Raw genomic sequence first — 25,990 nt, forward strand, 5'->3', positions numbered from 1 at the left:
AGCAGAAAGAAGATAACATGAACCCACCCATAAACCCTTCAACCCAAACTTTCTTCGCCCTATAAAGTGTCCAAGGACAGGCCCAACTTGAGACCTGTCCCATGGGAGAGAAACAACCCTTGAAACTATTATTACTAATCTGATATGCTTGTAGACAGTAGCCTAACAAAACAATCTTCATACGACCCACAGCAAACAATAGGCAGAGTTCAGGGAATCCTGACAAAGAGTCGGGGAGCCAGAGAGTTGAAGGACACATTAGGAAGACCTACAGTAAGTAAACAAATCTGGCCCGTGGGGGAATCCCAGAAACTGAACCATGAACTAAAGAGCATGTATTGGCTGGACCTAGGGCTTTTAGATATTTATAGCATATGTGTAGATTGGTATTCTTGTGTGTCCTGTAACAATTGGAGTGGGGGCTGTCTCTGGCTCTGTTTTCTTTCATTGGATCTCATTCCTGTAGCTGGACTGCTTTGTCTGCCTCAATGAGAGAGGATGCGTTTAGTCCTGCTGTCACTTGAGTTGCCACGGTGGGTTTGCACACACTAGTGCCTTTCCCTTCTTTGAGGTGAAAGGGTGGATGCATTTGGGGAGGGGTATATGAAGGTGTCACTGGGAGAAGAGGAGGGAGGGGGCTTTGATTGGGATACAATGTGAATAAATAAATACAAAATAACCAAAATTTATTTTATTTATATTATAACCAGATTTGTTCAAATATTATTTTTTTCATATTTTAAGCAGGATAAAATATTTAACAGACTTCATGAAACAAATTAAAATTATTAAATAAATCAAAACTTCAAATATTCATAAAGATACATGATTGTCAAGTATAAAAATGTACCCATATGCAATTAACTGTATGTTCCTTGAATTTTTTTTTAAAACTTAGTATTGTGTATGTGTCAGAGGCCTCATATCAGCTGATGCATGCTGCCTAGCTGGTGGCTCAGTGTCTGAGAGACCTCGCGGATCCAGATTAGTTGAGACGGCTGGTCTTCCAATGGGGTCATCCTCCTAGCTTTTCCCTAATTCAAGCTCAGGGATTAGCAACTTCTGTCCATTGGTAGAGTATAACTGACTCTTTCAGCTGTGTGTTGGGCCTCTCAAGAAGATGCACCTAAACCTTGAGAGACTTGAGGTCCCAGGGAGTGCAGAGGTCTGGTGGGGTAGGGGTTGGGATTGGTGGGGACATCCTCTTGGAGAAGGGGGATGAGGTATAGGATGAGGAGCAGTCAGAGGGCGGACTAGGAGGGGGATAACGACTGGACTGTAAAAAAACATTAAAGAATAATTTAATTTAAAATATAATAATCTTTGTATTGATTCCTTGTGAGTTTCCCACCATGCACCTGACTCCCACTCCCATTTCTCTCCCTCTGCCCCCTCATATTCACCCTTTGCCCTTGCAACTTCTGTGCCTCAAACTAAAAGACAAACTCTCATTGGGAAAACTGTAGTACATTACAGTGTCACTTGGCATATGCTTCTTTCCACACATCTTCACTTGCAAATATTCATCGCTATGAACCCTTGGTCTGGTTCCAGATCTCTGCCTTCTGTGACACAGCCTTAGTATCCAGTCCTCCTCAGGACCCCTCCCTGTTATCCTGTTGTTGCGCTGTGCCATGAAGATCCTGTAGCTTTGGAACAATAAGACCGGCCTGCGGGAAGGTCTCACCTGTTTACAGATAATAGAGATTTTGGGGTGAGCCAACACGTAGCCCTGCATCTGGGCCTGTGTGGTAACTGCGCTGCTCTGCCTTCCTGCTGTACCTCATCTGTACCCCCAGGGCTAGTTCTCCAGCACCACTAGAGCTAGGCCATCCAATGTTGCCATCAGCAGGAGACAGCAGAAGTTCTTACACCTTCTGCCCTCCAGCAGGCTCTCACACACACTATGCTGCCCAGTCAAGGTGTGTGTTGGGAGGCGGAGGTAGGAGGGGAGGCATTCTCCTAAGTCCTTTGCAACTGGTGAGAGGCTGGGTCAGTTCTGCTCTCACACCATCAGGGCTGGCTCACTTGTGCCATCCTATGAGGGCCAGCTCCACCGTGTTACCCAGGCAAGATGCAGGGCCCAGTCTCCTGAGTGCTACGGAAGGCAAGGGGCAGGGCCAATTCAGGTCTCATGACCTTAGGGACCATTCTGCAGTCTGGGGCAGTCTGCTGCAGGAGGGAGGAGTAAATGGGAGAGGGCGACATTACCCCTGCACCCAGGACATGTCACAGACACCAGAGAAGTGGTAGGGCCAACTCTCCCAAGTACCATCCTTAGAGCTGCCTCATCTGCACTCCTTCAACAAGTACCACCTGGACTCTGTTGCTGGGTGAGGAGAGAGCAGCTCTTCTGAGTGCCACATCCAGTTATATATAGCTCCTGTATCTCCATCTGCTCTGCCCCTGACTGATAGAAGAACACCACCACCACCAAGGTATTTCTCTGCCCAATGATGGGGGAAGGGATCGTATTTTAAAAATTTAATAAGATTTTCAAATATTTGACCAAGCACTAAGAAGACTAATTTTCTTATCTTGAAACAGTTTTATTTTATTCAAGGTCCTACCTTCATTTTATAACTAGAAATTTAAGGCATGCTTTAATTACATAAAGATGGACTATTCCTTTGCTATTCTCAGGGTAATCTACGAACAAGAAAAAGCCACCATAGCTTAACTTCTTAGGTAATCTAAGTACCTGCTGAGAGGGAATCGAAACCATTCTTTCATTCTGCATTCTTAGGACTTTCTTGTTTTCTAAAGTTCAATGGTCCCTCTCTTAGGAAACACATGAGACTTAGTGATAATGTTCAGCTTTGTGACTGATGATGTGAGTCCTTCAGCCCCAACACAAAGAGCATAAGAATAACTAAAACAGTTCCTTCCTGTTACATTGTCTGAAACTGAGCAATCCCTGTTTATTCTGGAAAAATAATGACTAAATCCATTTCTGCTATCCTTTAATGTTACTTGCATTTGACTTTGAATCCTCTGAAGTATAAGACAACAAACCTAATTTGATGATCATTTTAACTTTCTCTTAAAGTTATAATCAAATTATATTTTCCAGATTCCCAATCATGGTCAGGTATGTTTTGTACACCCTTCTGATTCCTGAGGAATCAGAAATTTTCATTATTGCCATGTTGAATTTAGTGTAAGCATCCAGTGAATGTTAGAAATCCAATTAGACCTTTGTATTGGATTACAGAATATGAAATCCATATCTCTTCATGCTTGAAGAACTCTCATGTTTATGAATCAACCACATATATCTTGTCTATCATTAGAACATAACAAAGCAGGACAGGCACTTCAGAGGCACCAACATGGACTTAGATTGCCAATGACATACACAGTGCATCAACTCTTTTCATTCTGGTCTTTGGTTCTCAAAATTTTCTTCCATAAATGCCGAAAAATGGCTTAGCTTTATCTTCTTGGCCATAGACCTGAAGACTTACTATGACCTAGGCTACATAAGACTGGAGTATATTGAATATTGCTTTCTAATACCGAACTTCTTAAAGCACTTGTTCATACTATATTCTTGCAGTAGCGTTTCCTTTCTTGATATTAGCAGCAGCCATTAATGTCATCCTGCTAACTTGAAGGGGGTCATCCTTCTTTCATCTTTTCCTATATGAAGAACTCAATTTAAATCATTATCGATTGTCTATTTTTTCTTTTGTAAGTAATAATTTGTTGCAATTGAAAGGTAAATGCTGTTGAGAATAGCTTTAGCTATCCTGGGTTTTTTGTTATTCCAGATGAATTTGAGAATTGCTTTTTCTAACGTGAAGAACTGAGTTGGGATTTTGATGGGGATTGCGTTGAATCTGTGGATCGCTTTTGGCAAGATGGCCATTTTAACTATATTAATCCTGCCAATCCATGAGCATGGCAGATGTTTCCATTTTCTGAGGTCTTCTTCGATTTCCTTCTTCAGAGACCTAAAGTTTTTCTCATACAGATCTTTCACTTGTTTGGTTAGAGTCACACCAAGATATTTTATATTGTTTGTGGCTATTGTGAAGGGTGTCATTTCTCTAACTTCTTTCTCAGCCTGCTTATCCTTTGAGTATAGAAAGGCAACTGATTTGCTTGAGTTGATTTTATAACCAGTCACTTTGCTGAAGTTGTTTATCAGTTGTAGGAGTTCTCTGGATAGTTCTTAATTAAACTATCATGTCATCTGCAAATAGTGATCATTTGACTTCTTCCTTTCCAATTTGTATCTCCTTGACCTCCTTATGTTGTCTAATTGCTCTAGCTAGAACTTCAAGTACTATATTGAAAAGATATGGAGAGAGAAGACAGCCTTGTCTAGTCCCTGATTTTAGTGGGATTGCTTCAAGTTTTTCTCTGTTTGGGATTCAGTATCCATGACTTCAAGCAATACTACAGAGCAATAGTGTTAAAAACTGCATGGTATACACATAGTGACAGAGAAGTGGACCAATGGAATAGAATTGAAGATCCAGAAATGAATCCACACACCTATGGTCACTTGATCTTCAACAAAGGAGCCGAAAACATCCAGTGGAAAAAAGATAGCCTTTTCAACAAATGGTGCTGTTTCAATTGGCGGTCAGCATGCAGAAGAATGCAAACTGATCCATTCTTATCTCCATGTACTAAACTTCACTCCAAGGGGATCATGGACCTCCATGTAAAACCAGACACACTGAAACTAATAGAAAAGAAACTGGGGAAGATCCTTGAGGACATGGGCACAGGGGAAAAGTTCCTGAACAGAACACCAATAGCTTATGCTCTAAGATCTCCTGGGCAAGTTGACACACAGATGGCCCACCGAGCAGCCCAGTTCTTGGGGTCAGTCCAGGGCATGTTGGGGCCTAGACCCCTGCTATGTTATCCTCGGGCTATGCCTGTTTGCTGGCTTTGCCTGCTAGAGCTCTCTGGCGTCCTGTAGGCAAAATGGCGGTGTGTGCACGCCGGGCCTGGGCAAAAAACCTCTTGGCCGGGTTGGCACCCAGATGCCCCACCCCCCCGCGAGCAGCCCAGGACCTGGGTGTAGGCCAACACCCGTCAGGCTTAGACCCCCGCGATGTTGGCCTCGGGTTATATTTGTGTACCTCAGTTTGTCTGATTTCTCTGGAGTTCGAGAACCAAGATGGAGGCGAGTCTCTCGTGACTGGTGGGAGGCAGAGTTCTGAAGTGGCTTCCACTCCTGCCCTCCTGCCCTGGCATTTCCCTCCAGAGGTAATCATTTAGCTATCCCTCCAGTACCTTTTGCTAGAATTTTTAAAATGAAATTAAAAAAAAAAAGACCTATTTGTCCTTAACATCTAATGCCAGCACATGATTCAAGGGTGTTAGAAATTAAAAAAAAAAAGATTAGCATACTATATGAAAAGATTTAAATTCCCATTAAGAAAATTTAGGAAGAAGAAAAATATGCTCTGACTAAGCACTTAAACATACTAAAACAAGAACGTCCAACTCATCCACAGAAGGTCATTCTGAAGTAGGAGACAAGAGAAGGGTACTTTACTTACCCTCTGCTCCAGTTTTCTGGGTAGAAGGGAAGAGTTCATGAGAGAAGCAATAACATTAGGAGAAGGCCAGATTGCAAGAGCTCTGCTCTGAGCCTGGAGAATATGCTTAGGTATTTGTAGCAAACTCTGCTTCCTCCCATTCTTGAGATACAGGATCTGAATTGATAATATCTCCCTATTACTAGAGTGTGGTGCACTCAACCAGCTACCAATCACTTTCAAAAGAAACCACTTTCTTCAGAAATAAAACTGCAAAAGTTGTACAATTCAGGCTTCTAGGACTATATAACCTTTTGCTGTTTCTGACCATAGCTGGCTGGCATTTATGTTTTTTAAACCTTGTTTTCAAAACAAACCTCCTCTATTTTAAGGAAGTCAGAGAGCCCACAATTAGAATAATAAAGTTACTCTATCCATAGTTTCATATTAATCAAATGTAAAAAATTACAATTTTTCTAAAAATATCCATCTTTAAATGAAGTTGTAATGCAGTTATAAAGCACTTGACAACTTTGCACACAGACCATGATTTAAAACTCAGCAACAGAGCAGCGGCAGCAGTGGCTGCTCCAGCTGAAGGGCCATCAGCAGTGGAACCAAGGCGTCACAGGGACCAGTTAGGCCCTGCGCCCACGACCACTGACCTTCGCTGACCAGCCGGGCAGCAAGCAGCTGCAGTTGTGCGGCGCCTTTCCTGCACGGAGGCCACTTCAGAACTCGGCCTCCCACCAGTCAGGAGAGAAGCATCCATCTTGGATCCGTACTCCAGGAATTGGACAGACTGAGGTACACAAACATAATCCGAGGCCAACACCGCGGTGGTCTGAGCCCGACGGGCGTTGGCCTGCACCCAGGCCCTGGGCGGGTCGGGGGGCCATCGGGGTGCCAACCCAACCAGGAGGTTTTTTGCCCAGGCCTGCGAGCGCGCCGCCGCCATTTTGCCTGCAGGACGACAGAGAGCTCAGGCGGGCAGACCTGTAACAGGCATAGCCTAAGGCTAACAAAGCGGGGGTCCAGGCCCCAAAAGGCACAGGACTGACCCCAAGAACTGGGCGGCTTGGTGGGCCATCTGTGAGTCAACCCGCCCAGGTGATTGTTAGCAAAGCAGACTCTCCCGGCGCTTTCAGGGAGCGCGGGCGCGCACGCCCGCCATCCTAGTCACCTGGCAAACCCAATTATCAGTCATAGCCCCAGGGGAACTTTGCTCGGACCTTGGCCTCCCAGGCTTTTGCCTGGACTCAGGGACTGGGCGGCCAGGCTAACCTTGTGTGCGACAGCCCGGTTGGCAGATCGGCTGCCCAGCTGAGTGAGCGGAACACAGGGGAGGTCACAGTAGCATACACGGTCGGCACTCCCTGGGAGTGCACACGGGCTCCATCTGCTCCACAGACACAATCTGGGGCAAGGCCTCAGGCAGAAGCCCCTAGCTCTACTCTCTCCGCTTCCGGATCCAGATCAGTCTGGGCGGCAGCATTACATCTCCAAGTCCTGCAAGTGGCTAGCTGGGCTTCCGGGCGGCCAGCTGGGAGAAGTCAGTGTGCTCCAGTGAATCCAGCGGGCCCCAGCGGGAGCCTTCGGGTGCCTGCTTTGGGATCTGAACAGCCTGGGCAGCAGCACACTGTCTACAAGCAGTGCAGGAGGTAAGCTGTGCACCAGAGGCCAACTGGGAAGGGGCAGCTTGCACTGGTGAGTCCAGCACTGACAAGATAAACTAACACCAGTGAGATCTAGATGGCAAAAGGCAAACGCAGGAACGTCACTAACAGAAATCAAGGCAATATGGCAACATCTGAACCCAATTCTCCTCTACCAACATGTCCTGGATACCCCATCACACCAGTAAAACAAGATTTGGATTTAAAATCACTGGTCATGATGCTGGTACAGGAACACATGAAGGTCATACATAAAGAAATTCAGGAGAAAATGGATCAAAAGTTAGAAGCCCTTGCAAGGGAAACACAAAAATCATTGAAAGAAATCCAGGAGAATACAAAAGCCAACAAGGAGGAAATGCAAAAAACACTTAAAGAAATACAGGAGAACTTTGCTCAACAGGCTGAGGTCATGAAAGACGAAACACAAAAATCTCTTAAAGAAATACAGGAGAACTTTGGTCAACAGGCTGAACTCATGAAAGAGGAAACACAAAAATCTCTTAAAGAATTACAGGAAAACACAAACATGCAAGTGAAGGAGCTAAGCAAAACCATCCAGGATCTAAAATCAGAAGTAGAAACAACTAAGAAAACTCAAAGGGAGACAACTTTGGAGATAGAAAGCCTTGGGAAGAAATCAGGGGACAGAGATACAAATATCAACAACAGAATACAAGAGATAGAAGAAAGAATCTCAGATGCTGAAGATTCCATAGGAACCATGGACTCAACAGTTAAAGAAAATGCAAAATGCAAAAAGCTTGTAACCCAAAATATCCAGGAAATCCAGGACACAATGAGAAGACCAAACCTAAGGATTATAGGCATAGATGAAAGTGAAGATTTACAACTTAAAGGGCCAGCAAATATCTTCAATAAAATTATGGAAGAAAACTTCCCTAACCTAAAGAGAGAGATGCCCATGAATATACAAGAAGCCTACAGAACTCCAAACAGACTGGACCAGAACAGAAATACTTCCCGTCACATAATAATCAAAACACCAAATGTTCTAAACAAAGAAAGAATACTAAAGGCAGTAAGAGAAAAAGGCCAAGTAACATATAAAGGAAGACCTATCAGAATCACAGCAGACTTTTCACCTGAGACTATGAAGGCTAGAAGGTCCTGGGCAGATCTCATGCAGACTCTAAGAGAACACAAATGCCAACCAAAACTACTATATCCAGCAAAATTCTCAATCACCATAGATGGAGAAACTAAGATATTTCATGACAAAACCAAGTTTACCCAATATCTATCCACAAACCCGGCCCTAAAAAGGATAATAGGAGGACAACACCAATACAAGGAGGGAAACTTCACCCTGGAAAAAGCAAGATAGTAACCTTTCATCAAACCCAAAAGAAGTTAAGCATTCAAATTTAAAAAATAACGTCAAAAATGATAGGAAGTAACAATCACTATTCCTTAATATCTCTTAACATCAATGGACTTAATGCCCCAATAAAAAGACACAGACTAACTGAATGGATACGTAAACAGGACCCTACATTTTGCTGCTTACAGGAAACACACCTCAGGGTCAAAGACAAACACTACCTTAGAGTAAAAGGCTGGAAGACAATTTTACAAGCAAATGGTCTCAGGAAACAAGCTGGAGTAGCCATTTTAATATCAGATAAAATTGACTTTCAACCCAAAGTCATCAAAAGAGACCCCGAGGGACACTTCTTGCTGGTCAAAGGAAAAATACAAAAAGAAGAACTGTCAAGCCTGAACATCTATGCCCCAAATGCAAGGGCACCCTCTTTCGTAAAAGAAACTTTATTAAAACTCAAAGCACACATTGCACCTAACACAATAATTGTGGGTGACTTCAACACTGCACTTTCCTCAATGGACCGATCAGGAAAACAGAAACTAAACAGGGACACAATGAAACTAATTGAAGCTTTGGACCAATTAGATTTAACAGATATATATAGAACATTCTATCCTAAAACAAAAGAATATACCTTTTTCTCAGCACCTCATGGTACCTTCTCCAAAATCGACCATATAATTGGTCACAAGACAGACCTCAACAAATATAAGAAGATCGAACTAATCCCATGCCTCCTATCTGATCACTATGGAGTAAAAGTGGTCTTCAATAGCAACAGAAACAACAGAAAGCCCACATACACGTGGAAACTGAACAATACTCTACTCAATGATACCTTGGTCAAGGAAGAAATAAAGAAAGAAATTAAAGACTTTTTAGAACACAATGAAAATGAAAACACAACATACCCAAATCTATGGGACACAATGAAAGCAGTGCTAAGAGGAAAACTCATAGCCCTGAGTGCCTCCAAAAAGAAAATGGAGAGAGCATACATTACCAGCTTAATGACACACCTGAAAGCCCTGGAACAAAAAGAAGCTATTTCGCCCAGGAGGAGTAGAAGGCAGGAAATCATCAAACTCAGGGCCGAAATCAATCAAGTAGAAACAAAGAGAACCATACAAAAAATCAACAATACCAGGAGCTGGTTCTTTGAGAAAATCAACAAGATAGATAAACCCTTAGCCAGAATGACCAAAGGGCACAGAGAAAGTATCCAAATTAACAAACTTAGAAATGAAAAGGGAGATATAACAACGGAAACTGAGGAAATCCAAAAAATCATCAGATCCTACTACAAGAGCCTATACTCAACACAACTGGAGAATCTGGAGGAAATGGACAATTTCCTTGACAGATACCAAATACCAAAATTAAATCAGGACCAACTAGACCATCTAAACAGTCCCATAATGCCTAAAGAAATAGAAGGAGTCATAGAAAGTCTTCCAACCAAAAAAAGCACAGGACCAGATGGCTTCAGTGCAGAATTCTACCAGACCTTCAAAGAAGAGTTAACACCAATACTCTTCAAACTATTCCACAAAATAGAAACAGAAGGAACACTACCCAATTCCTTCTACGAAGCCACAATTACGCTGATACCAAAGCCACACAAAGATCCAACAAAGAAAGAGAACTTCAGACCAATTTCCCTTATGAACATCGATGCAAAAATACTCAATAAAATTCTTGCCAACCGAATCCAAGAACACATCAAAACGATCATCCACCATGATCAAGTAGGCTTTATCCCGGGAATGCAGGGTTGGTTCAATATACGGAAATCCATCAATACAATCCACTACATAAACAAACTCAAAGAACAAAACCACATGGTCATTTCATTGGATGCTGAAAAAGCATTTGACAAAATTCAGCATCCCTTCATGCTTAAAGTCTTGGAGAGAACAGGAATTCAAGGCCCATACCTAAACATAGTAAAAGCAATATACAGCAAACCGGTAGCCAGCATCAAACTAAATGGAGAGAAACTTGAAGCAATCCCACTGAAATCAGGGACCAGACAAGGCTGCCCCCTTTCTCCTTATCTTTTCAATATTGTACTTGAGGTACTAGCTCGGGCAATTCGACAACATAAGGAGGTCAAAGGGATACAAATTGGAAAGGAAGAAGTCAAACTATCATTATTTGCAGACGACATGATCGTCTACCTAAGTGACCCAAAGAACTCCACTAGAGAGCTCCTACAGGTGATAAACAACTTCAGCAAAGTGGCAGGTTATAAAGTCAACTCAAGCAAATCAGTGGCCTTCCTATACTCAAAGGATAAGCAGGCTGAGAAAGAAATTAGGGAAATGACCCCCTTCACAATAGCCACAAACAGTATAAAGTATCTTGGGGTGACTCTTACCAAACATGTGAAAGATCTGTATGACAAGAACTTCAAGACTCTGAAGAAGGAAATGGAAGAAGACCTCAAAAAATGGGAAAACCTCCCATGCTCATGGAACGGTAGAATCAATATAGTTAAAATGGCCATTTTGCCTAAAGCACTATACAGATTCAATGCAATACCCATCAAAATCCCAACTCAATTCTTCACAGAGTTAGAAAGAGCAATTATCAAATTCATCTGGAACAACAAAAAACCCAGGATAGCTAAAACTATTCTCAGCAACAAAAGGAAATCTGGGGGAATCAGTATCCCTGACCTCAAGCAATACTACAGAGCAATAGTGTTAAAAACTGCATGGTATTGGTACAGTGACAGGCAGGAGGATCAATGGAACAGGATTGAAGATCCAGAAATGAACCCACACACCTATGGCCACTTGATCCTCGACAAAGAGGCTGAAAACATCCAATGGAAAAAAGATAGCCTTTTCAACAAATGGTGCTGGTTCAACTGGAGGTCAGCATGCAGAAGAATGCGAATTGATCCATCCTTGTCTCCTTGTACTAAGCTCAAATCCAAATGGATCAAGGACCTCCACATAAAGCCAGACACTCTGAAGCTAATAGAAAAGAAATTGGGGAAGACCCTTGAGGACATCGGTACAGGGAGAAAGTTTCTGAACAGAACACCAATAGCGTATGCTCTAAGAGCAAGAATTGACAAATGGGACCTCATAAAATTACAAAGTTTCTGTAAGGCAAAGGACACCATCAAGAGGACAAATCGGCAACCAACAAATTGGGAAAAGATCTTCACCAATACTACATCAGATAGAGGGCTAATATCCAATATATATAAAGAACTCAAGAAGTTAGACTCCAAAAAACCGAACAACCCTATTAAAAAATGGGGTACAGAGTTAAACAAAGAATTCTCACCTGAAGAACTTCGGATGGCGGAGAAGCATCTTAAAAAATGCTCAACTTCATTAGTCATTAGGGAAATGCAAATCAAAACAACCCTAAGATTTCATCTTACACCAGTCAGAATGGCTAAGATTAAAAATTCAGGAGACAGCAGGTGTTGGAGAGGGTGCGGAGAAAGAGGAACACTCCTCCACTGCTGGTGGTGTTGCAAATTGGTACAACCACTCTGGAAAGCAGTCTGGCGGTTCCTCCGAAAACTGGGCACCTCACTTCCAGAAGATCCTGCTATACCACTCCTGGGCATATACCCAGAAGACTCCCCACCATGTAATAAGGCTACATGTTCTACTATGTTCATAGCAGCCCTATTTGTAATTGCCAGATGCTGGAAAGAACCCAGGTATCCCTCAACAGAAGAGTGGATGCAAAAAATGTGGTATATCTACACAATGGAGTACTATTCAGCCATTAGAAACAATGAATTCATGAAATTCTTAGGCAAATGGATGGAGCTAGAGAATATCATACTAAGTGAGGTAACCCAGACTCAAAAGGTGAATCATGGTATGCACTCACTAATAAGTGGATATTAACCTAGAAAACTGGAATACCCAAAACATAATCCACACATCAAATGAGACACAAGAAGAAAGGAGGAGTGGCCCCTGGTTCTGGAAAGACTCAGTGAAACAGTATTCAGCAAAACTAGAACGGGGAAGTGGGAAGGGGTGGGTGGGAGGACAGGGGAAGAGAAGGGGGCTTGCGGGACTTTCGGGGAGTGGGGGGGCTAGAAGAGGGGAAATCATTTGAAATGTAAATAAATTATATCGAATAATAAAAAAAAAAGAAAAAAAAAAAAAAAAAAAAAACTCAGCAACACATAGGATAAAGGCAACCAAGCAAACAAACAAATGTTTAGGACTAAAACTGAGCATATTTAAAAGCATTATTGCTAATGGGGCAGATAAAGCTGAGAAAAGAGGCACTTTTCTAGAACACCACAACTAGAGAATATAGGAGCATTATCTAATACAAGTTCAAGTGTAAACAGACACAAATATTCATAACAACAACAAATTACTGCATTGAAAACTCTTCTCTCACTGTGCCTCTTAGTATAGTCCTAAAAGAGACTCATTGTTACATTTAGTATTCAGAATTCCCAGGATCTCATGATGGAAGTTTAGTCCAATAATTTCTGTATGTATGTATGTATTTATTTATTTATCTATGGAACTAAGTTCTGATCTTTAAAATGACTTGTAGAAATTGATAGGGCCTTTCTTGAAGTTTAAAACATTGTAAGACTTTGTAATACATCAGCTATAATGTTTCAGTCATTTTGAATATGTACACATTTGGAAGACACAAGAGAAAACAACATTTTTCTATGATACAAATAATACATGCTGAAGCAATTTGTCATTCTCAATATGAAAGACAGCTTTACAGAATCTAGCTTATGATCAAATGCATGGGACTCTCTTTTGTATTTGCTATTCAATACAAATGTTGTCAAGCAATGTGTTTCTGTAGACATGACACACATTGAAAGCCTAACAGACTCCACATATCATTACATACCCCAGATTCTACCAGTCACCTCTGTGTAAGCAAACGCCCACACTATGAAATTTACAAAGAATAGATAAATAAAATGAAATGAAAAATAATAAAAAAATACCTTCAGAATCTATGAAAAGTAGATGTATCCCTAGTCTGCTTAAAGAGGATATACATGCAGAAGGCAGAAAGGGGAAGCTAAATGGGAAGGATGTGGGCTTTGGAAAGTTTAGAGCCCAACCCCACTGACACGCGTCTCCACTTAGCTGTGCTTCTGAATGGTTTCCAAACAGTTCCATCAAATGAGAAACAAAAATTCAAATATATGAGCCTATGGGGTCCATTGCATTTAAAACTCCTCAAGCAAAGCATTACTGATTTTACATTCACACTTGAGAACTCTGTTTCACCCACTGTGGAATCCATGTTTCTAAGTGAAGTTACTAAGATAATTCCAGGATCCTTTAGTCTATAGACCAGTTTTTTCATGCTTTGATGCCGTTGTTACTACTCTTCTCCAAAGAAAAGTCAAAATATTAGGTATCTTGTCATATATTTTTATTTCCAAACATCAAGCTGAATTTTCTTTATTCCACTAACAAGTTAAGACAAATCCCTGAACTATATTTTACTTCTTTAAAAATCTTAGAAATTGTGTGTCCTTGTAGACCCCAATGATGAAATATTATGCACGTGCATATTTGTGAGATTTCTTAACAGACAAATGCATATGGTGAAGCTGTGCCAGCTCTTCCTCCAGAACTGGAAAGTCAGGATCCTCCAGTGCCATCCCAAGATGCTTCCAAAGAATATGCCTGATACCTTTGGAAAGCTCTATTTAATCAAGAAATGGATTCCTGTTTCATATGAATACATCTTCTGTCGACCATATCATTACTGATATCATGATTTTAGCCTTGACTGCAGTGGTATCCACATTGGATGGAGAGCAAGTCTGGTGATATGGGTCAGTTACCAGTATTTGCTCATGGACTGTGTCACCCTTGATGATCTTGTTGAAGGGCATGACCCCAGTAGACAGTAAAGAGAATTAGGCACTAAAGTGACGTGGACTGTCCTGAACAAACATTTATACTTGAATACAGACTCTGCATGTGTGTGTTAGTGCTTGTGCTCTGTGGTATGCAGAAGCCAGGCTGGAGGCTAGCTGGTCAGGACAGGAAGGATCGCTGGGAACAGCTGTTTGACGGTGGATTTTGATATTATTGCTAGAGTTACAGACTAGAATATGTGGCAGTGACCATCAGTAGCCTTAAGGTTGTATGACCTACCTGTGCATGGGGATCCCGATGGCTTAATTTCCTTGTCAGTGGTAGTGTTGGAGCCCTGGAGTAAGTGAGAGGAAGCTGAGACTTGGGGTACATGGAAATCCCCATAGCTTCCATTTTGGTGTCTCCCCATCCGCAGGGACAAGTCACTCTGGGTGCGGTGGATCAGTTCTCATGTTTATTTTTTTTAGAAAAAACACCTGCCCATAAATAGCAGATGTTTTACATTTAAAAATATTATTAATATTGGTGATAAACTAAGTTTTAGATTTAGTATTATTTCTTCATTTTACTTAGCAATATCTTTTGTGGAGCATATTTTGATCATTTTCTTTTTTCCTCCTTGGAGTTTCTTGTTTTTTTCGGTCGTTCTCTCTCAAAAAAGAAAGAAAGAAAATCAAAACAAACAGAAGAATAGAACAAAAATAACAAAACAGAGCAAAGTGAAATGAAATCTCTCTCTTTCTCTCTTTCTCTCTCTCTCTCTCTCTCTCTCTCTCTCTCTCTCTCTCTCACACACACACACACACACACACACACACACACGGGGAGAGAGAGGATAGAGACAGAGAGAAAGACAGAGACCGAGCAACAGAGAGACAGAGAAGAAGAGAGAATAAAATAAAACAAAACACACAACCGTATGGACTCTATTTTTTTTTTTTTTTTTTTTTTTTTTTTTTTGGCCAACTTCTGATCAACCTGTGTCTTAAATGAAGTATGACTGAAATACAGAGTTGTATCTCATTGGGGAAAATAAGCATGATTAGTGGTAGAAATGTGTACCCAATGTTTCTTTGAGGTGCTGGATATTGTCAGGGAGGGGAGATCCTGGAAAGGGGAAATCATTTGAAATGTAAATTAAGAATATATCAAATAAAAAAAGAAAAGAAATCATGCAGATCTTGAGCCTCCTGTCATAGCCTTTCTGAGTTCATGTATCTACAACTATGCCTGTGTCTAGACGACACATTTAAATCATATATTGCTCAGCCACTCCTGCAGGCTTTGGGCCAGTCCTATAGTAGTACATCTGTCAGGCCAATGACAGCTGCAAAGTAGGTCACAGGCTTTGTAGCTGGGTTGGTGGCTTTACCTTTCTCCCTTGGTTGCATGAAGAGAATTTTCCAGAAATATGATTGTTTGTCCACAGGGTGAAAGTTCTAGGCAGCTTGAATTTATGTTTATTTCCATTAAAAATTAAAACAAGAAAAACATATGTGTACATGTACACGTTTTTCAGAAATAGACTCATCTTTCTGAACCTCACCCCAAATACAAACCAGTAATCTCAATGTATTTTTTAGAATTTATATTAACTTGCCCAAGCCATATCTTTCTATCTAAGAAACGCTATTAATGCCCATGCACCCATTTATCACCCCATCTTTTACTTGACTCCCATTAGTTCTATGAACCTTGAGGTTTAATATTTTTCTCAGCATTAAAGGAAAGTAGATTATTAAAATTAATTACACAGGCTCTAAGTAAACATATAATAAAAAGGTTTTAGGAGTCCACTTGAATTTAAATTTCTGATCTTTGTAAGCTAATACAATAAAAATCCCCTAACATCTTGAATCTTGAATGCTGATAATTAGACAAAATAATTACTGTGGTCTACAGTCAGATCATTTTGTATCTGATCAGTTTTAATTGTACTGTTGTTGCATAACAAATGACCACACATTTACCAAGATATATCAAATTGAAATGTTAAGTTACATATTATTTCACTTCATAAATAAAAGCAGTCTCAATTGAATTAATTCCTTGATGGTGTTTGAATGTCAACAACAAAAAATGATGCCATTTCCACATAAGCCTTTTCTATATTGAATCATGGGCTTTTAATGCCAGGCCTGCAGCCTGGTATGAAGGTAATTGAAACCCACTGGGAAAGATAAAACAAAACGCAGCAAACAAAACAAAACAAACACAAAACAAAACAAACAAAAATGAGTTTTCTCTGATGGACTGTTACTATACTCTAAGTTCCACCTCCAGGAGTAAGTGGCCCACCTAAAACAAAATCCATGTTTTATTATGCACTTTTTATTTTGTTCTGACCTTACTTTTCTTTTCCTTTCTTTTTCCTTCCTCCTTTTCATTCCTTCCTTCCTTCCTTTCTTCTTATTTCCTCCATCCCTCCCTCCCTCCCTCTCTTTCTTACTCTCTCCCTCCCTCCCTTCCTCCCTTCCTTCCTTCCTTCCTCCATTCCTTCCTCCCTTCCTTCCTTCCTTCCTTCCTCCCTTCCTTCCTTCCTTCCTTCCTTCCTTCCTTCCTTCCTTCCTTCCTTCCTTCCTTCTTTCCTTCCTTCCTTTATTTCTCAGTCACTTACAGGAAAGAACTGTACATAATTTAATTGGAAATAGATTTAATAACTGGAGTTTAATTATTAATTTTTGGAAATACCAGAGGCATGTGTTATTGGACTAACAATGATCTCGAACATGAAGGAGAAATATTTTAAAATGTACATATAATTTTAAATGTGTGTAAATGTATCTAGTGATTATATGCATACACATATACACACATGTGTATGGGCATGTATAGGACGCTATCTAAATTTCTTTAGAAATTTATGGAAGCTGAGAAAACCTTGCAATTTTAATGTGCTCAGTCACAATTTCTAGTATTTTTGCTACAAGAACAACGGCAACCCTAAAGGTGGGTCAATTTACAGATACACAGGACACGGGATTCTTTATAGAATTGAACCATTTATATTTTTCCACCCAGGTTTAATAGCATTTAACTGGTTACTAAATATAGAACTGAGAGTATTGCTAGGGAAAGCAGTCTTTAGACTCTTTATCTGGGCTCTTTCTTCTGTATTTCTATGTTCTTGTCATCTTATGTGAACTGAAAGACATTCCTCCACAGATGTTACCTCATGCATGTGGCTTTCTGAAGGCAGGGACTATGTGACAAAAGAACTACAGATCGAGATCCTAATAACTTACTCCCCTAGACACAGGTACCCAAGAGTTAGATGAGAATCAAACAGGATACTGATTAATGTATGAACAGTACACTTTTCTGCTAACCTGTCTCCTAGTTGTGGCTCTAAGTCATTCAAGGATATGTAGTGATTCAATGATGACATACACTTCCCAGTTCTGAGATAGGTGATAAGACTGGTTAATTCTAACTTCCCATATTCATACATTACTCTCTATTTTTTTTTTACCAACAAATGATCTCCATAATTTGCAGGAACTGCTAAGAAACTGGATATTTTCAGCTGACTAGACTTGAGCCTAGATATGTCCCTATTTTTCTGAAGGTTCACTTCTAGTCTGCATGAGTAATGTGAATTTAATTCAGAATGGTCTTTTTCCAAGAACAAATTAAAAAGCACTGTTACTGCACTTTCAAGAAAACCAACAATCTTCTTTCACTGGTTGCATTTTTTCCATAGAAAACAAAGGTAATTTCTTTATAATTCATCTTTCTTGCAATTTAATATTTTTTTCCTTTTCATTGGATATTTTATTTATTTACATTTTGAACATTATCCCCTTTCCTGATGTCCCTGGCCCTGGAAACCTCCTATCCCATCCCCCTCCTACTGCTTCTATAAGGGTGTGCTCCCATCAACTCACCCACTCCCACCTCCCCGCAATCTCATTTCCCTACACTGGGGCACCTAGCCTTCACGAGACCAAGGGCCTCTTCTCCCATTGATGCCTAAAAAGGCCATCCTCTACTACATATAAGGCTGGAGCCATGGGTCCCTCCATGTGTACTCCTTGCTTGGTGGTTTAGACTCTGGAAGCTCTGGCTGGTTGATATTGTTGTTCTTCCTATGGTATGGCAAACCCCTCCATCTCCTTCAATCCTTTCTCTAACTCCTCCATTGGGGACCTTGTCATGATCTCAATGGTTGGCTGTGAGGATCCACCTCTGCATATATCAGGCTCTGGAAGAACCTCTCAGGAAAAAGCTATATCAGACTCCTGTCAGCATACACTTCTTGGCATCCTCAATAGTGCATGCATGTGGTGATTGTATATGGGATGGATCCCCAGGTGAGGCAAAACGGCAACTAACAGATTGGGAAAAGATCTTTACCAATCCTACATCTAATAGAGGAAAAATATCCAATATATACAAAGAATTCAAAAATTAGACTCCAGAAAATCAAATAACCCTATTAAAAAATGTGGTACAGAGCTAAACAAAGAATTCTCAGTGAGGAAACTTGAATGATCAAGAAAGACCTAAAGAAATATTCAACATCCTTAGTCATCAGGGAAATGCAAATCAAAACAACCCTGAGATTCTACCCCATACCAGTCAGAATAGCTAAGTTCAAAAACTCAGGTGACAGTAGATGCTGGTGAGGATGTGGAGAAAGAGGAACACTCCTCCATTGTTGGTGAGATTACAAGCTGGTCCAACCATTCTTTAAATCTGTCTGATGGTTCCTCAGGAAATAGGACATAATATTACCTGAGGACCCAGTTATACCACTCCGGTACATATACCCAAAAGATGCTCTAACGTATAACAAGGACATATATTCCACTATGTTCATAGCAGCCCTATTTATAATAGCCAGAATCTACAGAGAGTAAACTGACCCTCTTATTCCTTAGCAAGCCCAAGGGAATAATTAAAGATTTTGCAATGATTAGCAAAGCTGGGGGCAACAGAGGGACCAGGAAAACGTGTGTCTTGGTAGACAGAGCCGTGGGACTCTTGGGTCATCTCAGGAATCAACAATTTTTATTTTTAATAGCTGACTATATAGTGTTTAGCTGGCTACTAAAGATAACCCTGAAAGCTAAGCTTCAGTAACCAATCATCAGGGCTCCTTTGTCTCATTCTCTGATTTCCTTCCCCTGCATCTTCCTGAAAATGTGGTCTTGCTTATGCCAGGATAAGTTCTTCCTTAGACATTATCTCATGAATAGGTCTTTCTGTAGTCACAGAACCACAGCTTAGTGGGTGTTTGTCCCTGAAATGGGATCTTCAGACCACCCTCAATGGCAGATAACACGAACCTGTTAGATCCTACAGCAGCTCTCAGTGTCTCAGCCCTGATGGCAATGACTCCAGCCCCACATGAGCTGGGTTTTGTTAGGAAACCGAACCCTAAAGCATCTCTTTGAAGTACACCAAGGCTCGCAGATTATCCTAATCTTAGCTATAAGTGCCTCCTCTAGAAACAACCTGGTCGTGCCAGCCTCACTTGTCATATAACCATAGAACACCCACCAAGCTTTCGCAGCTGGATATTCTCCCCTCCTGCCCCAGGCAGCCTCATTATGCCTTCTTTTTTTCATCCTGCCTTCCATCCACTGAGTGGCATTGCTGAGTAGATTTTGCTTTGTCTACTCACATTACTAAAACTACACTTCCCATTGTTCCCCAAATCTATGTGGTCAATATTAATAAGATTGTTGAGACAGGGTATTAATTAGACTAGAAGCAGAAGGTCCTTGAATTGCTTGGTAGCATACAATCATGGTGTTCCTCAAATCTGCCTGGAGTTAACTATGGCATACTCCTCCTTAGAAAGAGTGAGCAACTTAGATTGTGCTATTATCCCAGTGCCCACGGTTTTACATATTTTTTTTCCAAAATGTATCCATCTTACCATATGACATTGATGAATTTCTTCTAATTCATAATACATATGGATCTAGCCATGCATAACATTGGAACAATGGGGATTCTGATGCATTGCTTGTGGGAATGTAAATTTCAAAAGCAATGCGTGCTTTAATTTTCTACTATCTGGAAAAATTAAAGTTGAGACACATTTTGAGCACTGTGGTCCTTAGCAAAAGTGACTTCAAAGGACAACTGAAAATATACTGCAGTCCTGTTTGAAGGGCAAGAAACTTAGTATCTTTAAAATATCCCCCAAAAGTAATTTTTCTTGAACTGGAATCTAAAATGACTGCAAGAAATAAACATAAGAATTGCTCAGTAGTAAATGGTCAAATATCAAATATCTGGATTCACATTATTTCTTAGTGTGGTGCTTGAGTGAGAATAGTTTGCATATGCTCACATATTTGAAGGCTAAATCTCTAGTTGGTAGAACTGCTTGGAAAGAATAAGCCAGTATGGCCTGACTGTAAGTGGTGTGAGCTTTGAGGTTTCAAAAGTCCATGCCATTTCTAGCTAGCCCTTTTTTTCTATCTAGCACTTGTGGATGAGGTGCAAGTTCCCGTTACTGCTCTGGCTAATGACATGCCTGCCTGGTGACTACCATGCTTCCTACCACTAAGATCACAGAATCCAATCCTCTTGAACAATGAACCTCAAATTGAATGCTTTCTTTTATAAATTTCTGTGGTTGCGGTGTGAGATCATTGCAATAGAAAAGAGGCTAAGATACCAGGGTATTTGTAAGAAACTAGAGGATTAGCCTTTGATGACATAGCTTTAATAGGCATTACCAGTTATAATTTAATATAAAATGTTATTTAAAATAAATGTTATTTTAGGTCCTCTGTGCTTTGAATGATTTTTTATTTCTATTTTTAAATGTTTGCATCTATTTAGTGTCTGAACAACATGAAATTATATTTGAGAGTCTTAAAAGTCAGAAGCCCAAATGGGTTTCTCTGGGCTATTGTTAATTTGCCATCAAGTCTGTTCGTATGATTATCTCCCAGATCTGAGTGACTTTTTTGAGCTTCTATGACAAGTCTAACTTGTTTGTCATCAGGAACCACACCTAGTTTATTTCACCTGCTTTTGCCATTTGTTTACCAACTGTTTTATTATCAATTTCCTTTCCCTGCCTGCTCCCATTGGGCCCTCATATCTGCTGGCATTCTCAACTTACCAAATTACTTTTAAAATTATACTTATACATAAATACAATTCTGTATGATAATTTATGATTGTTTCAAAAAGTTATGATTTTCTTGGATGATAACTAAATATATATTTTGCCATTTTTTTCTAACAAATAGTTTTAAACATTTTAACAAATTCTATGATATTATTGATACCAATTTTATTATAGACTGAAAATTTATGATTGGATAGAAAATCTAGTTTATTTAAGGTTTCACATAATATGTTTAAGATTTAGACTTCATTTGAATTTGATGAGATATGATTAATGATAAATACTTTTTTCCTTATACTAACTACCACAGTAACTCACAGTAAAACAATATTTATATTCTCTTGCAGTTTAAATGCATATGCAAACCATGTATTTCAGTCATTTTTACCTATTGTGTTTTCTCATCTCTTTTTATAGAGAAACTCTACTTCTTGGAAATAGTTCCCTAATACTCTAATTTCTTGTCCTTTTTCCTGTGTGTCTCACACACTGCATTTGATTGTGTAAGCATAGATGGTGAATTAACATGTTTATTAAGTTTTAAAGTTGTTCTTCAAAGATTTCATACATATATACAATGCATCTTGATCTTACCCACTTCGCCAAATCTTGCAGGCACATATGTCTCCCTTCCAAATTATTGCTATCTTATTAGAGTTTCCCATATGCTCTTGCAATTAGGGTCATCCACTTGGGTATGGGAAACTAACCAGTTGCCAAATTTTTCTTGTGATTCTACACACACACACACACACACACACACACACACTCATACACAAATTACTTTCCTTCTCCTATTAATCATAAAACGCTAATAGCAGTTCATTGAGGAAGAGGGTGTGGGGATTCCTTCTCACTTCTGCTGAAAATTTTTAATGGCTTGATTTTGTGTAAGTCACATATAGAGACCTAATAGGACATATAGGACAAAATTTATTTTATTAAATGTGCAGTGTGTGTGTGTGTGTGTGTGTGTGTGTGTTGCATGTGTTACAGGAATAGACATCAGCAGACAACTAGACAACTTAGAATGAGTTTGCTCTTTCCACAATTATATAATATCTAGAACTCAAACTCAGGTGGCTGGGCTTGGACAGCAACTGTTTTTACTAGCTATGACATCTTACAGACACAAGTATATTATTTTCCTTTATTATTAAAAATTATATTTATATATTTATCATAAAGCTTATTATTAAAGTTGAATTTTCCATTTTAATTAATAGGATAGTTGTTATGGAATTTTAGACGTGTTAACCAGTATTCCAAGACTTTTTAAATCTATGACAAAGATTGTGCACTCTGTGAAGTGTCACTTTTCACAAAGAGCAAAACTTCTCTTCAACTGACATCCATTCTATTCTTACACTAATATTGTTACATTACAGATGATATGGGTTAATGCTGACAGCTCAGAGATGCTGTGTTCTTTTGTGTTCTGATCCATTATATTTTCATTTAGTTTTTGGTTTCCTGACATTTGTATCATATGCAACGCTGTCATTATAGATATAATATAAATTAAGACAGATGGGATTTAGGATTATCTTAGATACTATGGCATATAATATACTGCTATATCCTGTCCCTAAAGTGCCTGTAGAATGGAAATCAAGTGGACAGTCCCAAACATATCATTAGCCACAAAAGGAATGCAGTTGAGAACATAAAGACAAAACCATAGTAACTACCAGGGTTCATTACAATTTTGAACTTCTATTTATTTTAAAGCACTTTAAGGGCCTAGTTTCATGATGTTTTATTTCATTCCAGCATAATCTTCCTTAGTATTTCTAATAATATGTGATCTCTTGCTTCAGGAATGTTTTGTAAACCATGTTATTTTTTTTCTGAGACAAGTCCACCTTTGCTCTTCCAGCCTTTCTTATTCGTTGGTGTCTTAAGCTGTACCATCTACTCAAGTATTTATTACTTCATTCAGAATACGTTTTTCTGTTGCACTCCCTTTAGATGCAAGATATGGAAACACATAGAGTTTCATTTTTTTACTCAGATAAATTATTTCTTTACAATGCAAATGTTGTACACTTTCCTGCTCCCCCCACCTGAAAATCCCCTAACACCCTGCTCACCAATCCACTCCTACTTCCCTGTCCCAGCATTCCCCTATATTGTGGCATTTAGCCTTCTCAGGTCCAAGGGCCTCTCTTCCCTTTGATGTCCAACAAGGCCATCCTCTCCTGAATATGCATCTGGAGTCAAGGGTCCCTTGTGTACTCTTTGGTTCATGGTTTAGTCCCTGGGAGCTCTGTGGCTACTGGGTAGTTCAAATTGCTTTTCTTCCTATGCAGTTGCAAACCTCTTCAGCTCCTTGGGTCCTTTCTCTAGCTCCTCCATTGGGGATCCTGTGCTCAGTTGAATGGTTGGCTGAGAGTGTATTCTCAGTGTTTGTCATGCAGTGGCAGAGCCTCTCCAGAGACAGCTATATCACGCTCCTATTAGTAAGCCCTTGTTGGCATCCACTATAGTGGCTGGGTTTTGTAACTGTATATGGAATGGATCCCTAGGGGGGTAGTCTCTGTGTGGTCCTCACTCCCTTTAGATACAAGATATGGAAACACCTAGAGTTTCTTAAGTCAGAAACTTACATAAATTCATAGGTTGAGGATACTATTTTCAAAGTAATAAGTACACAACACCAAATATAAAGCAAGTTACCAAACAAAATAGAATATTTAAAAACTGACTTACAAAATTTATCTTTTTATAAGGAAATGCAGGGACAAAAATGGAGGAGAGACTGAAGAAAAGGCCATATATTGACTGGCCCAACTTAGGATCCATCCTTTTAGCAGGCACCAAAATCTGACACTATTACTGATGCCACTTTGTGCTTGCAGACAGGAGCTTAGCATAGCTGTCCTCTGAGATGATCTGCCAGCAGTTGACTGAGACAGGTTCTGATACTTAGAGCCAAACATGGGACTAAGGTCCAGGACTCCTAAGGAAGAGTTGGGGGAAGGATTTAAGGAGCTGAAGGGATGGCAATCGTATAGAAAGAACAACAGTAGCAACTAACCAGGACACCTCAAAACTCCTAGAGATGCAGCCACTAACTAAAGAGCATACGTGGGCTGGTCTGTTACCCCCCAGCACATATGTAGCAGAGGACTGCCTTGTCTGGCCTGACTGAGAGAGGATGCAACTAATTCTGTGCCAGGGAAGGGGAATTTTGGGAGCTAGGAGTGTGTGTGTGTGTGTGTGTGTGTGTGTGTGTGTGTGTGTGTGTGTGTGTGAGAAAGAGAGAGAGAGAGAGAGAGAGAGAGAGAGAGAGAGAGAGATGTGGATTGATGGGGATGGTTGGGTGGGGGAGTACTGTCTCAGAGGCAAAAGTGTGGGGAATTGAGTAAAGAACACAGGGAGGAGGGATTGGGAACGGGACCACATTTGGAATGTAAATAAATAAAATAATTTAATAAATAAACTTAAAAATAATTTGATATGAAATTATACAGATACATTTTTATCAGGTAAAGGTTATTAAAATAACATGAACATGGCATTGTTTATTAAATTTATCTTCTATGTTGTAATCTTTTTTTTAAATTATTATTTTAAAACTTTATTGTAGAAGAATAGAGTGAGAGAGGGGAGGTAGAGAGATGAAAGCCAGACATGTCCAGTGGGTAGAGGGGGAAATAGGGAAAGAGGAGTTCAGAGAAGAGAGCGAGCAGGAGAGCAAAGGAGAAGAAGGGGGCAAGAGCTGTTGCAATCGCTCTCATATAATGCATATTCACTTGAAGGGTATAAATCAGATTAAAAGTTTATAGTTATTTTTAATATAATAAATTTGTCTGGATAATGAATCTTGTCTTAAAGGAGTTAATACTCCTTTAAAATTGTTCGAGGCACTTGATTATTTAAAGGCAGAGGCTGTTATTTTCTTGTGTTTAACAATTATTTTTCCTACTGACAAAGCTATGTATTATGCCATGCTAATAATGGTCTCTAGCTTTTTAACTGATGCTGAGAAAAGGTTTATGTGTCTAGCTTCATGAAATTAGCTTTCAGAATGGTCCTGAACATTGTAGAATGTTTTTGTGGAAGAAAACAAACAAACAAACAACAACAACAAAAACAAACCCGAAACGGTAGAAACCAGGTAAGTGAGAGCTTCGGCATTTCCTTTTGGGGGCTGATATCTTCTCCTTCAAATGTTTAATGATTCCCAAGTCGATGATGTGTATACCTGGGGTGCTAAGCATGCTAGTCCTTTGACTTACACTTTTCTTCAAGTCATTGCTTGTACCAATGCTGTATATATAAAGAGAATACAGATTCAAATGCTTTAATAATTCATATAAAGCAGAGTTATTTTTACATTGGGTTACATAAATACACACTTACCTATATTTTAGTAGACTGCTTATTCATGGTTAAAGCTATATTTTAAAAGCAAATGTATCTAAGTGAATAAATCCTATGAAGTATAGAGATAGATAAAAGATAGGCTGTTAAATAATATATGATAGAGG

The sequence above is a fragment of the Apodemus sylvaticus genome, chromosome 8 (genome assembly GCF_947179515.1).
Source record: "Apodemus sylvaticus chromosome 8, mApoSyl1.1, whole genome shotgun sequence".
Classification (NCBI taxonomy): domain Eukaryota; kingdom Metazoa; phylum Chordata; class Mammalia; order Rodentia; family Muridae; genus Apodemus; species Apodemus sylvaticus.